The 17,078-nt window shown below is 33.6% G+C and overlaps 1 pseudogene; it reads left to right on the top strand.

The window, feature by feature from the left end:
* The first annotated feature begins 16,497 nt into the window (after positions 1-16,497).
* On the top strand, positions 16,498-16,595 carry LOC133799152 (small nucleolar RNA R71; annotated as a pseudogene).
* Positions 16,596-17,078: the final 483 nt, after the last annotated feature.

A 17,078-nucleotide genomic window follows, 5' to 3' on the forward strand; every position in this document is an offset into this window, starting at 1 on the left:
TACCAATTTTTCCCTTAGGAGCCTTTAGAAACCTTTAATTGACCTAGGGGTATAATGGTCTTTTCACCCCTAGGATTGATATAAGACATTTTAAGCTATGAAAGAAGTAGAAAAATAGAGCATCTTCAAGAGCCTTCCCATACCTATCTTTCCTTCAGCTCTCTTTGTTATTTTTGAGCCATTCTTGAGGATTCAAGCTTGGGAAGTAAGCCTTGGGAGTTTGGGAGAGTGTTCCACCATTGAAGAGCATCATAGGCTGAGCTTGGGGTAAGTTTCTAGCCATTGAATTCTCTGGTTTTCCCTGTTTAAGTTCTGGTTTACAGTGGTGATTTCTAGGTTGAATGATTGGTTTTGTTGGGAATTTTGGCTAGGGTTCTTATGGTTGTGATGTTTGGGGTATGTGAGAATGGTTTTTGGGTTCATTTTGCACCAAAAATGGGATTTTGAAGCATTGGAAACAGGTTGGAATTGAAGGAGTCGAAGAAGAAGGTTTCAGGGGAGTGCTGATCTGGGGGTAGCGCTACAGCGCCCACCCTAGGGCGCTATAGCGCTACACAAGATTCTTTTGGGCACTTTAGGGGTTCTGAGAATAGCGCTGGGGCGCTAGGGAGCAGCGCTGTAGCGCTCCTCTGTTCCTTCATAATCCCATTTTGAGTGTTTTTTTAAGGGTTTTTGCCTTGGGGTTTCTATCCTTAAGGCCCGGGATCGAATCTACTCACCGTGTGGGCATGTTTCGAGGTCCTGAGAGTGGGGTTTAGGTTAAGACTCTTTCAATGTTGATTTTCATTAATGGAGGTTATAATTGGTTGTGATTAGGTAACCGCTAAGGAACCAAAAGGTTGATCGTTCTCAGGAGTCGTGCTTATTATATTTCTTGCTCAAACCTGAGGTAAGAAAACTGCACCCCATATGTGACATGCATGGTTATTCAAGAGGCATATTGAATGTTTAAATGTGGACATGAATTGATTATTGAATGCTTAGCAAATCTTGCTCACTTGTGCATGGTTCTGACTAATTAGTCAGATTTGGCAAAGGTGTCAGTATCAACTGTGAAGCTGGGACTTATTAGTCAAGTTCGGCAGTGGTATTGGGCACTGGTCACATAGTGTTGACTTATAAGTCAGGACGGCCTTAGCGTGTTCAATGCAAGCCAATAAAGATTAGATCTAATCGACATCTGCTTCAAATAACTCAGAAGAGCGTTAATGCCAGACCGACCTCAAGTTTGATGAAAACTAAAAGCGCTTGTGTGACCTACCCAACAGTCACTCATCTGTTAAGTTAGAGACTTACTCATCAGTCTCTCATTTGTTTAAGCTAGTGACTTACCCAGCAGTCACTCAACTGTTTAAGCTAGTGACTTACCCAGCAGTCACTCATCTGTTAAGGCTAGTGACTTACCCAGCAGTCATTCATCTGCTTAAATTAGTGACTTGCTTGTCAGTCACATAGTATGGTTTACCAGAACCTCAAGTGTTGAATCACTCATCTGTTTAAGAGCTATAAGCTCTATGTGATTATAATGATAATCAGTTGTTAATATCTATATGTGTTACTGTGTTTTCTTGCTGGGCCTTGGCTCATGGGTGCTATATGGTGCAGGTAAAGGGAAAGAAAAGCTCACCCAGCCTTGAGTGGAGAGCTTAGGTGGTGATGTGTATATATGCGGCCACTTGACCACCACGGCCAAGGAGTTCTCAGAGGAACTAGGGGTTTACCCTATTTTTTCCGCTTAGGTCGGCGGGTTTGTAAATTTGAAACAGTAATGACCATTTTGTGTTGTAAATAACTTGTAAAAGATTTTATGGGCCCATGAACAGTTTTATGTACTTAATAAAATATATCCTTTCCTTTTGATTGGTTTTCCACCTTAGCCTGTTAATAACACTTAGATGCACATTTTAACCAAAGGACTCGGGTAGCGGGTCAAATTTCCGGTTCACCAATCACCGTAACTATTCTGGGGTAACCAAGGCGTTACAATAACCCATCAAACGCGTATGATAGGATGGGAGCTATTGAACTGCCCGCAGATAACCTAGGGGCCAGGGACCAAACTCTCGAGAGGCTAGCTCAGATGGAAGAGCAAATGAAGAAGCTTTTATCTAGAAAAGATAAAGACGATTGCGACTCAAAGGATGAGCTCGAGCCTTTCGCTCCAAATATTGCGGCAACTACATATCTTATGGGCTTCAGTATGCCACACTTGTCAAAGTTTGATGGAGATGGAGATCCATCTGATCACCTCGAGATGTTTAACAACATGATGATGGACAAAAATGTCGGACTCGATCTAAGGTGCATTTTATTCCCTCAACTCTGATTGGACCAGCTAGGCAGTGGTTTAAACAATACAATAGGCATTCTATAAGCTCATGGAAGAAGTTTTCTTCTGATTTCAAGAAAGCATTATGGGCTTCCCAGACAGCTCGGGTTACAAAGTGGGGAAGGTTTACTTTCATTATACGAGCTGAGGTTAGCCTTAGCCCATCGCGTGATGCCATGCAATACCCTAAATTATGTGCCTCAATTTCTGTTATATTATTATATAATATAATGTAATATTATATTATATTATAATATAATGTTTTAGATTAAATAAATGTGACAAAGAGTGTCACATATTGTAACATATAATAAAGAGTTACAATATTTAGATATATGAGATATATCCAAATAATGTAACATATTTGGTGTTACAAATTTGTAACTTCCAAATATTACCCTTTATTGTGTAAATTTGGTGTTACACAATATTGAGATGAATTTCATAAATCCATTTGAGAAATGGCTATTAGAGATATGATTTTAATCCCAATAATGTGTTTTGGGGGTTACAAAATCATTTGGGAGGGTTTGGAACCGCTTGGAAAAACAACACATTTTCAAGTGCTGAAACTGGGTTGTGGCCGCGCCCACAGGTGCATTTCAGGCCAATTTTTCAGTTTTTTCCAAATGTGTTAAATGGTTCCAAAAACCCAAATAACTCCCAAATCTCATTTTTAATTCCATATTAATCCAATTAAACATTGGTAACAGCCATGGGGGTTGGTGGAATTTGAAATTCAAAGGGTGTCTCTAAACTCTATAAATAGGAGCCTATAGCTCACTTGAAAGACACAACATTTCTATTCATTAGAGCACTTGGCTAGAAACACCTTGAGGCTTGATAATTCCAGAAAACATTTCCTATAATCTGTGAGAGATCCCTTACTGCTTGAGTTAGGGGGAAATAAGCTTTTGGACAAAGGTTTCAAACCTTGTTCAAGTTGGTGATCCCCAACACTCTTCACTTTGGTAGTGTGAGTGAGAGTTGTTTCTATTTATTTTGTTTGTTCTTTCTTTCTATTCTATTTCTCTTCATCTTCATATTCTTCTCTTTTGTTTATTTGTATTTCTTGTTTTGAGTTGTAATCTTCTTTTCCTTATTTCAAAACACTTTTACTTTACTTGTACTATTTTGCTTTGAGTTGTATTTTTCACTATTCTATTCTTCTTCTCTTCTTCTTGTTCTTTAGTTTATTTGTATTTTCAGTTATAGAGTTGTAACCTTATTCAATCAATCAATATTTATTTGTAATATTATTGCATAGAGCTGTATTATCTTACCATTTCCATTGAGGCAATCTATTTTTTCCTAACAGTTTCCTTACAGACCTCTAATATTTAGGGATCTGTGTGTCAGACTGCCTGACCACTACTGTCCTTGGGAAGTGGTTTAGTGCAAAACCGCCCAGGAAGCGTGACCCCTAAGCAATCTGGTTTGAATCCTAAAAGGCCTTCATCTCCTTTATCCCGAATGGGTGTTCTTTAAATTGGTTCACCATCAAAAGTACCCAGATTTACCCAAAACATTTCCTAGTTTTATGAATGTGTTATTTCTAGAGCTATTTTAGGACCTACCCATTGAACCTAAGTCGAAGCCTATTCGCTAACAACGTTTAGAAATAGCCTAACAAGTGACTACAATGAATATTACGAATGAGCATGGTGAAGAGCAAAAGACCAGTTAAAAAAAAATTCAAACCAAGATATTAGAGGTACTTACAGTTTGTTTTTCAACGGTAAGACGTAAGATTTTGCAGAGGAAAGTTCTTGGAAAACTCCTGAGTAACGAGATATAGTGAATGAGTTTTGGGGATTTCTAGAAAAGGAGGAAGTTTCGAGAGTGCAGAAGAGGAAAACTTTTGAATGAAAGGTGGTGAAGTCTGAAATTTGCCCATCCTATTTATACGTAAATCACGTATATTAATCTGGGCCATCCAATTGGGTTAGTACAAGATCCAAGGGCCATGGTAAAATAGACAAAACGGCGGCAAAAAGGTGACAAGACAATTATTGCATTCCTCGAAACCCGAACAAATGCCAATTGTAGTACACCACGTGTCCAGTACTCGAGTAGTGGGCAAGCATGGTTTTGTGTAACAGAAGACTAAAAGCCCCTACTGTGTAGGTCAAAAAATGATGATGCCATACACGAGTATGAGCTTGGGGGGAAAGTGTTGTACCTTAATTTTAGCTTGAGTCATTCACTCAGTTCGGGTACAGCTGGCAAATAAATATACGGAGAAATAACCAAGGGAATGATATCTGCTTATTATCCTCGTAAGCAACTCCAGTTTCACATGGGCACGTGTGGTGTTAGGCGTCCTGGGTTTAACCCGAGCTACAAACACGAAGGTTGTAAAGTGTGAGCTCATAATATTCAAACAGCTGTCGAAGTACGAGCTCGGAGAGATATCCAGCTCGTGATAACTCAAATATATTGCGTACCCGCGGATCCCCAAGGACTCGGGTCCCGTAATACGGTTATTTATGACTACACTTTCATATTTAATGTCCCAGATATTAGGAGAACATTTACTTTATGATCAAATCATATCGCATTATAAATGAGAAATATATGTATTAAATGTAATAAATATGTATATGTGTGATTGACTCACGCGGTTACCCAAACCTGTCCATGGAATTTTCTATAAATACTGAGAATATTGGATAGGAAAAGGGACTGATTATTCTGTAATACTGAAACTCTGCCAAAATAAAGAGAGAAACAACAATAAAATAGACTCGTGGACTAGGTGGATTTTACCACTGAACCACATAAAAAATTTGTGTTCCTTTGAATTCATTTCATCTTTTTATTACGCTTTATTACTAAGCACTAATCTACCTTATTATTTCTTAATACATTGTTGGCGAAAAATCGCGCCAACAGACCTCGTTATGACTAAACCGCTAACTTGCTCCCTAGGATCGCCTCCTAATGGATAACCCAAACATATCCACATAATAATGTGGTGTCATTCATAAAACACACATATATTCAAATATGCCCTCAACAGGCCAAAATTACGAAAATGTCATTCTAATAAGAAACGAGCCCACATGCATGCTTAATACACCTAAACATGCCAATATATTCATATTATAATACAACTGACATAATTCATATAATCATGCATATCATCACATAATAATGCAATTAAATCAATTATTTCCCTCCTGACCCCCTAATCAAGACACTAAGTCTTATTAGGGAATTTAGGAATGTTACCGTTTTGATCCTTACAGTAGCAAAACTTGTGTTTTATATAATTTTTTAAATTATATTTAGTATAATATATGTTATTTTATTTTATCAATCATTTAGTAATATTTTTGTGGGGGACTCATTTAGTAATCTATATTTTCAACATTTGAGGAGAATATATTAGTTTATATATTCAATGGGACTTATGTATTTTTCAAAAAAAAAATATCATCTTATAAATTTAGCGAATTATTAATTTACGACATAGTCCCCGACTCTGGATTAGGACAACATTATAATTAAAGCGAGTTGATTAATTAATCAAGTATAAATTTCCAAATATTTCACTATATATATAAAAAAAAAATTACACATGGTAATAAATTATAATAATTCTTCATGCTGCCATTTAGAAAATAAAATTATACATCGCAATAATTGAAATAATAATCAAAATATTTAATTTAATTAACTTCGAGATTAATCATTCTACTAGTTTATTTTAAATGTTGTTGGAAGTGGTATTTTTTAAATACAAAATTATTTTTTTGGTGTACCATATTGGGTTCATTAGCAAAAAAAAAACATATGTACAACATATTAGGCCCATTAGAGCCCGAACTCGAGTAAGACTCCAAACTCCAAAAATGAAAGCATCAGCAGTCTGCCATGTGACTTCAATATTCTCAATAAATAAATTTTCAAAAATAATTTAATGCAAAAAACGTGTGTTTTAGGCTATACAATTCTTATGTCCAGGCAATGTCGTATGTTACATTATAAGGAGGTATGTGATTCGAGAGCTCCACGGACTAGCCATCATTCCCTAGGGTCTAACAACTAAGAGCAACTATTCGATTTGTAAACACCTCAGGCCATTCATTATTTTTAGTTCAGTTAGTCATTTCTAAAGCCTACCCATTTCCCATTCTCCATTTTCAGAAAGATTTATCCCAACAAAACAAAAATATGAGATCCAAGAGCTTGGATACCCGCCGACGAAGAAATGCGGGTGAACGGCGAGAGGAGGAAGGTGAGTCGTATTCACCTGGATCGGCAGTCCGTCAAAAGATGGAAGCGAAGAATCCCTGTCGAAGACCAGGAAAAGAAGTGGTTCCTCGACTACCAAAGCCCACCCATCGGAAGGTCACTCTATGACACAACCCCGGCCCAAGGAGGTCAGAAGTGTTGGGAAAACTTATAGAGGATCTTGTTTTTTTTCATGTAAATCATATATTAAACATATTAATATAAGATAACCTAGAACATGTTTCTAAAATTGAATTCAAACTGAGATAATGATAAGAACACTTGCATTATTTTGCAGCGGAATGATTGAGTCATTCCTTCAGTTTTTCTAACCCTTGTATCCTTTCTGTCGCAAAGTATTACCAAGAAACTGAACTGATCTTCAATTTTCTTCACAGCCTTCCAAAATATCCTTAGAATCACCTAGACTAGGGTGGGCAATTCTCAACACATGAGATAGATACAAATAGAAGAAAAGAAAAGAAAAGAATATTGAGGCTTATAAAAGGACTTATGTTGTAGAGAGAACTAAAACCTATTAGATCTTCTGATCTTCTCATAAACAAGTGTGTTTGTCCTCTATTTTCAACTCTCACTTAGCATTCCTTTTATAGACTCAATTAGGTCATTTATTTAATTAAAAAATCAATAAAATAATATCCAATTATCAACCCTAGGTCAAAATTCTCATGGCCCATAGGCCCGTGAAATTTCCCTTTTGATTATAAGTCCATTGGACTTAAAATCAAGGCATGTATTGTTTTCTGCTGATTTAATTATTTAAATCCTTTATCAAATTAATTATTTAAAATGTGAACCTTGATTTAAACTTATTTATTGATTTAGACACCAATTTATCTTAATTAATAAATCTACCCTAATTTATCTTTTCTTCTCTAAATTACATAACTCTGTGAAACTATCCAAAATTGACGTGGTCAACTTTGATAATTCTAATTGATAATTAAATCAATTAATTGACACTATCTAGATGATTTTATCCAAGGTACAGTGGGGACCATGGGCATATGAAATCAAGCTCCAATAAGTTATCATAAATCTAACAAATAAATTTACTAACTTATTAATTCCTCGTGACTTCACTAAAGACTTAGAATTGCACTCTTGAATTCATAGAACGCTCTATAACAAATAAAGATACGTTATTAATTATCCATTGTTACAACCATAATTGTCACTCAATCCTCTATAGACGGTCTACAATGAGATGGGACTAAAATATTTTTTTACCCCTCATTGTATTTTATCCTTAAAACACTTAGTTCCTTGTAAATGATATTTCAGTAAACTAATATTAATTACTGAAATGAGATCTCTATTATTTAGCACCTTTAACCAAACTAAAAGGAAACCACTATTTCACTTCTTCATCAGAAGCTATACATGTTCATATCTATGATTAACACTCACACTCAATTATACTACCGAGTTCCCAAGATGTAAGTATGGGCTAGTCCGTAGGATAAGCTGGTAACGAACAAGTCAAAGAACTCAAATGATACAATTAGTTAGAATACTAACCACTCAAAATTGAGATTGAATTGACCTATGGTCAACTGGTGCACCCAAAATGGTTATGTTTTAAAAATTTATAATTGGCAAGTGCACGAATCGTATATGAAGTATAGTGTTCGTGTAAGCACGAGGTCGAACCCAAAGGAGTTGTCTAAAATAAAAAAGAAAACTATTTAAAACCAAAATTAATAAACGCTAACCTATCTCCAAAGATTAATGAGATTTTTGTATCAAGAAAATAAAATAAAAGATAATAATAAAGATGTTAAAGCAAGAAAAGTAAACAAGATAGAAATTGTAAACAAGTTGTAAGAGAAAATTATTAAGTTATTAGAATCCACAAAATATAAGTTCAATAATATCTATTAGTGCATTGATTCCCAAGTATTATTAGTAGAAATTAATCAAATTATCACCTATTCAATTTAGATATTCTTTTAAGCACAAATTATTATATTAATATAGGATTTATCTTCACTTTTAGCAATATAATATCAAGGTATTTAGTGTGAATCAATATAATGAAACAACAACAAAATCAAGGAATATTATTTATAAGGCAAAACATAATATTTTTGTTCTAAACATTGGATGTGCACAATTTAATGGCATACCTTAATAAAAAAATATTATGATTTTTCATTAATGAAGAACAAAGTGTAAATATGTGCTAACAATCAAAAATACATTATATTTAAGATAAAAGAAGATATTTGAAGAAGAAAAATCCAAAAAATTTGTTGCACAAATGGGAAATCGACATACAAAATAAATACTATCTAGTTACATATTGTTTCATCATCACTTTAATAATCTTAAAAAGATTAGAAACTCATAACTAGAATAGAAATTACAAAACAAAGAGAATACATACTTGAAAATGCTCTTGAAAAACACTAAAATGGAGGAGAGAATGGTAGAAAAGAAGATGGTAACCAAAAATTAAGCACCCGCAAATGGTCTTGAAATTACATATTTATAGCCAAAATGAGATTATTAAAATAATCAATTTAAATTAATTAATTGATTAGATTAATTAAATCAATAATATTATGGCAAGTATGGGTAAATTCTAGGGTGTAATGATGATTTTGTGGTGAAAATGCGTAGAAAAGTTGGGTAAAAATGTGGCATTTTTGGACATTAGGGGACAAGGGAGCCATGTTGGGCTCAAGGGGAAAATGGCAAGTGGCTTGGTGGGCTAGCAGGCGGCTAGGCCATGGGGCTGCTGGCAGGTGGCACAGGCCCAAGTGGCTGGGAGAAGGGCTGCAGGCGGCTAGGCTTGAGTGTCGTGGGCCTGACTGGGTGAGCCTGTGGGGAGTAACTGGGATGGCTGGTGGGTCTGGGCCGTGGCTGGACTGGGCAGGGGCTTCGAGAGGCCTTTCATAAATGCCATTTTTTTTCCTTTCTTTTCCTTGAAAATGCCACTTTTTCCTTCATTTTTCTTGTTTTTCAAGAGCAAAAATGCAACAAATTCGCTACAAAATAAACATAAATGAAATATTTTCAATTATAAAATAAATCATATTAATTCTTTGAAAATACTAATACTTAATTTAATTTCACATTTAAGATCAATAAAAATGCTCTCTTTTTTTACTTCTAACTTAACAACAATAATTCAAATAATTAAACTACAACATATTATAATAAAACATCTATAAAAACACACAAAAATCTATAAAATTACGATAAGACTAATAAATTCAAAATTACTTAAAAACTTAATAAGTTACTTAAAATCTCAAAGACTAAGCAACAATTAGTATAAAAATGTAGTAAAATAACTCTATTTTGTAGAGTTATTACACCCCGAAACTTAAAGTTTTGCTAGTCCTCAAGCAAAAGAAAATTTAAACATACATTTTTTTTATTGGTGACATAAAAAGTATTTCCTCAAAAATTTCACAATGATAATAGCTTTCAAAAACTTATGAATATAGATTAAGCTTATGTATTTAATCAAATAATGAATCTTGTTTTCTAAATTATATTTTTAAGAACAATTATTTTTCATATAAACTTATAAAAAAATTAGAAGTGTTCTATTATGAAATATATATGTGTAATTTAAGCAAAATTGACCCAATAATTAGAAATAAAGTTTAAGAAATATTCATATTTTCAAGAGAACTACAATCACACTCAATCAACGTTCTTATCATTGGAAATAAAAGATATCACCAAGTTTTTTTTTTAAAAAACAAAACAATACAAAACATAATAATTTTTTTTTTCAAAACAAACTTAACACAATTCTACCCACATATTCAACATAATGAATGGTAATCAACCATTAAATTCACTACCCCCAAACTTAATTTAAGCATTGTCCTCAATGGCTCAAAATATAAATGTAAATTAAAATTGACAAGAGGTTTAGAGTTTAGAATGGTCGTACCTCATCGTGGTGCAATGTCAAGAGAGCAAGAAACACTAACAAAAAATATAACACACAAAAGTAAACACGAAAACAAGCACACAAAAATAAACACACAAAACACATAAACACAAGCTACCAAGAGTAATTGCAAGCAATCAAATAACTTGGTAAATAGGATCCTCAAGGAGAATTTCATCCACTTCATCGGTTTTTAATTCTAAAAATTGTTTTAATTTTTGTCCATTAACTTTTAAAATATCACCATTGTTAGGATTTTCAATTTTGATATCCCCATGTGGAAAAACAATACAAACGATGTAAGGACCAGACCACCTATAGCGTAACTTTCCCATAAATAAATGCAAACGAGAGTTGTATAAAATGACTTTTTGACCTAGAGAAAATCTTTTCTCAAAATATTTTTGTCATGGTAAATTTTCATACGATCCTTATATTTTTTTGAATAGTCATATGCATCATTCCTAATTTCGTCTAGCTCATTCAATTGAAGTTTTCTTTTCTCACCTGCCTTGTCTAAAGAAAAGTTTAACTGCTTAATTTCCCAAAAGGCTCTATGTTCTAACTCAACATGTAAGTGGCACGCCTTTCCATACACAAGTCTATAGGGTGACATGCCAATGGGCGTTTTTTACGTGGTACGATATGCCCATAATGCATCAGCGAGTCTTAAGGACCAATCTTTCCTAGTTGGATTCACATTTTATTTCTAAAATGTGCTTAACTTCCCTATTAGACACTTCAACTTGACCACTAGTTTGTGGGTGATATGGTGTTGAGACTTTATGCGTAATACCATATTGTTTCATCAAATGTTCAAATGGCTTATTACAAAAGTGTGTACTGTTATCACTAATGATAGCGCGTGGTGAACCAAAATGGCAAAATATATTTTCTTTCAAAAACCGAAGCACAACTTTGTGGTCATTAGTGTGGCATGCAATAGCTTCAACCCATTTTGACACATAATCAACTCCAACAAGAATATAAAGATTACCAAAAGAGTAAGGAAAAGGTCCCATAAAATCAATGTCCCAAACATCAAATATGTCAATAATAAGAATAGGATTTAAAGGCATCATGTTTCTTTTAGTTAAACTTCCTAACTTTTGGCAACATTCACAAGCTTTACAATAAACATATGTATCGTGAAAGATAGTAGGCCAATAAAAACCACATTGTAAAACTTTAGCAGCTGTTTTCTTACCACTAAAATGTCCTCCACATGCATGATCGTGACAAAAATATATGATTTTAGATTGGTCACAATTTGGAATGCATCTTCTAATTATTTCATTAGGGCAGTATTTAAACAAATAAGGATCATCCCAAATAAAAAATTTCACCTCAGAATAAAATTTAGATTTATCATGCTTAGACCAATGAGATGGTATTTCTTTAGTGACCAAATAATTAACAATATCAGCATACCAAGGCAAGGAAGAAACATGCATCAATTGTTCATCAGGAAAAGTTTCAGTGATAGGAGTGGAATCATGTATAGTTTCAACAACTAGTCTAGATAAATGATCAGCAACAACATTTTCAGATCCCTTTTTATCACTTATTTCTAAGTCGAATTCTTGTAAAAGTAGGATCCAACGGATCAAACGAGATTTAGCATCTTTTTTCGACAAGAAATATTTTAATGCAACATGATCATAATAGACAATAATTTTTCCAATGCAAAAACAACAGCAAGCAATTCCCTATTAATTAACTTTGAAAAACAAAAAAAAAATGTAAAGAAACAAAATAAATATGATCTTTTATCATTTAATTTTATTAATTATGAAGATAAGAAGACCCCATCTATTTATGAATTTCATTCCCTCAAGGGATGCCTGCTCAAGCCCTATTCGAATTATACAGGAGGAGCTAACGTGATGAATATCAGACGCTCTCGAAAAATTGATCCCTATTTTGAAGAGGCGGGTTCCGCATCTTAAAAAAGTGCATGACCAGATTGGAAGCACTGAGGTTAATTCGCAATGGGCCAACTCACCCAGCCATGATGGTGCAAGGCTAGCTGTCCATAGCGCTTACATGCTTGGGCTCCTTTTGTGATAGAATGGTTCAATGCCTTTCCCCTCGCTCTACCTTATCCAATCAGGAATTTTTTAGAACTAATATATGTCTTTTGATGCGGGAAAATGCAACTTTTGAAATGATTTCCGTAAGGCAAGGAAGTCATTGCAGGTCGGCGAGGGTTCTTTTTATTTTCTATTAATATAAAAAGAAAATAAATAGAATAAATCGAAGTATATATTATACAAATTCTCTACTTTTCATATTATCTCTAAAGAATTAAATATTAAATAAAGGATTTACAAATTGATTTTTTTTTTTCTAATTTTTAGCTTATTTAGATTAGATAAGATAGAATAGATTCAATCTTATCTTTCAATATTATCTCGAGAAAAAATAATTGTATAATAGTGATACGGAAATGAATCGAATAATCTCTTCATTTATCCAAGAAAAGGTATTTCTAGTTTGCATGGTCCAATCATTAATCCCGAAAATTTATACTACCTTGTTTTGATTGTGTCGTACTATGTATCATTTGATAACCCAATAAATCACCTATCCTATTTTCAGTTCAAATCGAATTTTAAATGGCAGAATTTCAAGGATATTTAGAACTAGATAGATATTGGCAACATGACCTCCAATACCCACTTATCTTTCGAGAGTATATTTATACATTTGTTCATGATCATGGTTTAAATAGAAATAGATCAAATTTGTTGGAAAATGTAGGTTATGACAATAAATCTAGTTTACTAATTGTAAAACGTTTAATTTCTCGAATGTATCAACAGAATCATTTGATTATTTCCGCTAATGGTTCGAACCAAAATCCAGATCTCAGTTGTGGAATAATTTAATTGAGCATCATTTAAAGATTTGCTAGCATAGTAAATTACATGAGGTATTTTTTCAAGTCTTTGTCCTAAGACAGCACCTATAGCATAATCAGAAGCATCACACATTATTTCAAAATGTATTTTCCAATCAGGAGGTCGAATAATGGGTGCAGTAGTCAACAGATTTTCAATTTCTCAAAGGCAACATGACAATTACTATCAAAGACGAAAGCATTTTCTTTTCCAAGTAAATGGCATAAAGGCCGAGAAATTTTGCTAAAGTCTTTTATAAATCTTCTATAGAAACCGGCATGGCCTAAGAATGATCTAATTTCTTTCACAATTTTAGGTGAGGGAAGTTTTGAAATAAGAACAACTTTAGCTTTATCAACTTCTATTCCCTCCATGAGATTACATGACCTAAAATAATTCATTTCTTAACCATAAATTGACATTTATCCCAGTTAAGCACAAGGTTTTTCTCTTTGCAATGAACTAAAACAAGTGAAAGATGGTGCAAACATTCATCAAAAGAGGAACCAAACACAGAAAAATCATAAACACTTCGAGGAATCTTTCAACCATGTCAGACAAAATTGAAATCATACACCTTTGAAAAGTCGCAGGTGCATTGCATAATCCAAAAGGCATGCGACGATAGGCAAAAGTCCTGAAAGGGCATGTAAATGTAGTCTTTTCTTGATCTTCTAGGGCGATGGGGATTTGGTTATATCCCAAATACCCATCAAGAAAGCAATAATATGCATGGCCAGCTAAACTTTCAAGCATTTGATCAATAAAGGGTAATGGAAAATGGTCTTTTCTAGTAACATTATTTAGCTTTCTATAGTCTATGCACACTCTCTACCCCATTTGTACTCTAGTAGGGATTAATTCATTTTTCTCGTTTTCAACAACTGTGATCCCAAACTTCTTTGGCATAACTTGAACTGGACTAACCCATTGACTATCACAAATAGGGTAAATGATACCTACGTCTAATAGTTTAATAACTTCTTCTCTAACTATTTCTTTCATGTTTGGATTTAGCCTGCTTTGACATTCCCGAGAGGTTTTAGAATTCTCTTCTAGATGGATTCTATGCATACATATGGATGGTTCCTTTAATGTCTACAATGGTCCAACCTATGGCTTCTTTATGTTTTCTAAGGACATCTAACAATTTATCTTCTTGTTCTTTATCTAAGGCGGATGTTATGATAATAGGTAAGGTTTCAGACTCTCCTAGAACAACATATTTTAAATTTTATGGCAAAGGTTTTATGTCTAACTTTGGAGACTCAGAAATTGATTGAATATTCTCTAAGGATGAAAAAGGTTCAATTACGGTATCATTTAAGGGCATATACTCTAATAAAGAATTCACATCTTTCATGGAATCATCAACATGTAAGCTCATACCAAAATATTTTTCACAAAAGTCAAGCAAGTCATTTCCATCATCTTCGAAAATATTCTCAATCATGTTAACTTCATGCACTTCCTCACACTTAACAGATTTAGAGACATTAAACACATTTAACTCAACAATCATATTTCCAAAAGATTACTTTAAAATGCCATTACGACAATTGATGATTGCATTAGATGTAGCTAAGAATGGTCTACCTAAAATGATAAGAATTTTAGCATGCACATTTTCCATAGGTTGAGTATCAAGAGCAATGAAATCAACAGGAAAGTAAAATTTATCAACTTTTATCAAAACTTCTTCTACAATGCCTCTAGGAATTTTCACAGAACGATCGGCCAATTGAAGAGTTATAGAAGTAGGTTTTAGTTCACCAAGACCAAGTTGCTTATAAACAAAATAAGGCAATAAGTTCACACTAGCACCCAAATCAAGTAAATCCTTGTTAACAAAATGATCACCAATAATGCATGAAATTGTGGGACACCCAAGATCTTTATATTTAACAAGACTCTTATATTGAATAATGGAACTAACTTGTTCAGTTAAAAACACATTTTTTAGGAACATTAGTGTTTATTTTTACAGTACAAAGATCTTTCAAAAATTTAGAGTAGGCAGGAATTTGTTTAATGGCATCTAAGAAAGGAATATTTATACTAACTTGTTTAAAAACTTCTAAGATGTCATTATATTTGCCGCCTTTTTTAATTGAAAGTAGTCTTTGTGGGAATGGGGCTTTTGGAATGAACGAATGGATTGGAGTATCCTCATTTGAAGAGTCATTGGCATTAGAACTAGAAGGTTGACTCTTTTCTTTTTCTTTTTCAACCTCAGGTATGTAATCGAGTTTGACAATGTTCTTTCTGGACCTAAGAGTTGAAATTGATTTGACCTATCCATTATAACTATACTTTCCAATCTCATATTGACCTTTTGGATTTGGGATAGGTTGACTAGGGAAAGTTCCTTTTTCTCTATCAGCTAAGGTAGTAGCGAGTTGTCCTACTTGTGTCTCGAGTTTGGTAATTGATTAAGACTGATTTTGTAGGATTTTTTGAGTGGATTGTGTAAATTGTTGTAATGTATCTTCTAAGGAAGGTTTCCTTTGTTGAGGATATGGTTGATTTTGTGGGGCATGAGTTTGGTTTTGCGTGTTGTATTGGTGCCCTTGATTCATTGGAGGTTGGTTTTGTCTCCATGAAAAGTTTGGATGGTTTCTCCAATTTGGGTTATAAGTGGATGAAAATGGGCTATGATTTGGTTTCCCATAAGAGTGAAGAGCATTGGCCTCCTCAGAAAAGTCTTCTTGGTAGGAAGGACATGATTGTGCATTATGGCAAGGACTAGAATATATAGAACAAACATCTTATCTTGGTTGTATTGGAGAATTTATAGTTTGGCTTATGGCTAAAGCTTCTACTTTTCTCGCTAATTTGTCTAAGGATGTTCTTAAGTCCAATTCATCTTTTACTTCATACCTTCCTCCTATTTTTGGTGAAATAGTTTACCTAGACCTAGGATCAAAATAATTCCATTGTTGTGAATTAACAGATAAATCTTCAAGGGTGTCCCACGCCTCTCGTCCTTGAAATTTTAAAAAAAAATTATGGTATGCATAGATTGAATCATTTGACGATTAGAGGGAGTCAAACCATCATAAAAATATTTTACAAGTCTCCATTTTTCAAAACCATGATGAGGAAATTTTAATAATAAATCTTTCCCAACATTCATAAAACTCTTCATTATCTTTTTGAAAAACTCGGAGATTTCTCTCCTTAGACTATCAGTTTTAGACATAGGAAAAAATTTCAGCAAGAATTTACAATAAAGTTGATCTCGTGTAGTTATAGACCCCGTGGGAAGAGAATTTAACCAGGCTTTTGATTTGTCTTTAAATGAAAAAGGGAATAATCTTAGTTTGACCGATTCATCGGAAAAATTTTGAAATTTAAATGTTGAGAAATTTCTAAGAAATCTTTGACATGCATGTAAGGATCCTCTCTATCTAACCCATAAAAAGATGGCAGCAATTGGATGATTGATGGTTTAAGCTCAAAATGGGTAGCAGAAGTTGTAGGAAAAACAATACATGAAGGAGCATTAGATGAAATATGTGCAAAATACTCAAGCAAAGTTTTTTCAGGTACAACATTTTCATCAACAATATTTCTATTAGTATAAGCAATTGGTTCCATGATGCTCAACTAAAAAAAAAATACAAAAATATAAATAAGTTTTTTTATGGGTGGTAGAACCGTCCCAATT

Source organism: Humulus lupulus, chromosome 8 (genome assembly GCF_963169125.1).
Source record: "Humulus lupulus chromosome 8, drHumLupu1.1, whole genome shotgun sequence".
NCBI lineage: Eukaryota > Viridiplantae > Streptophyta > Magnoliopsida > Rosales > Cannabaceae > Humulus > Humulus lupulus.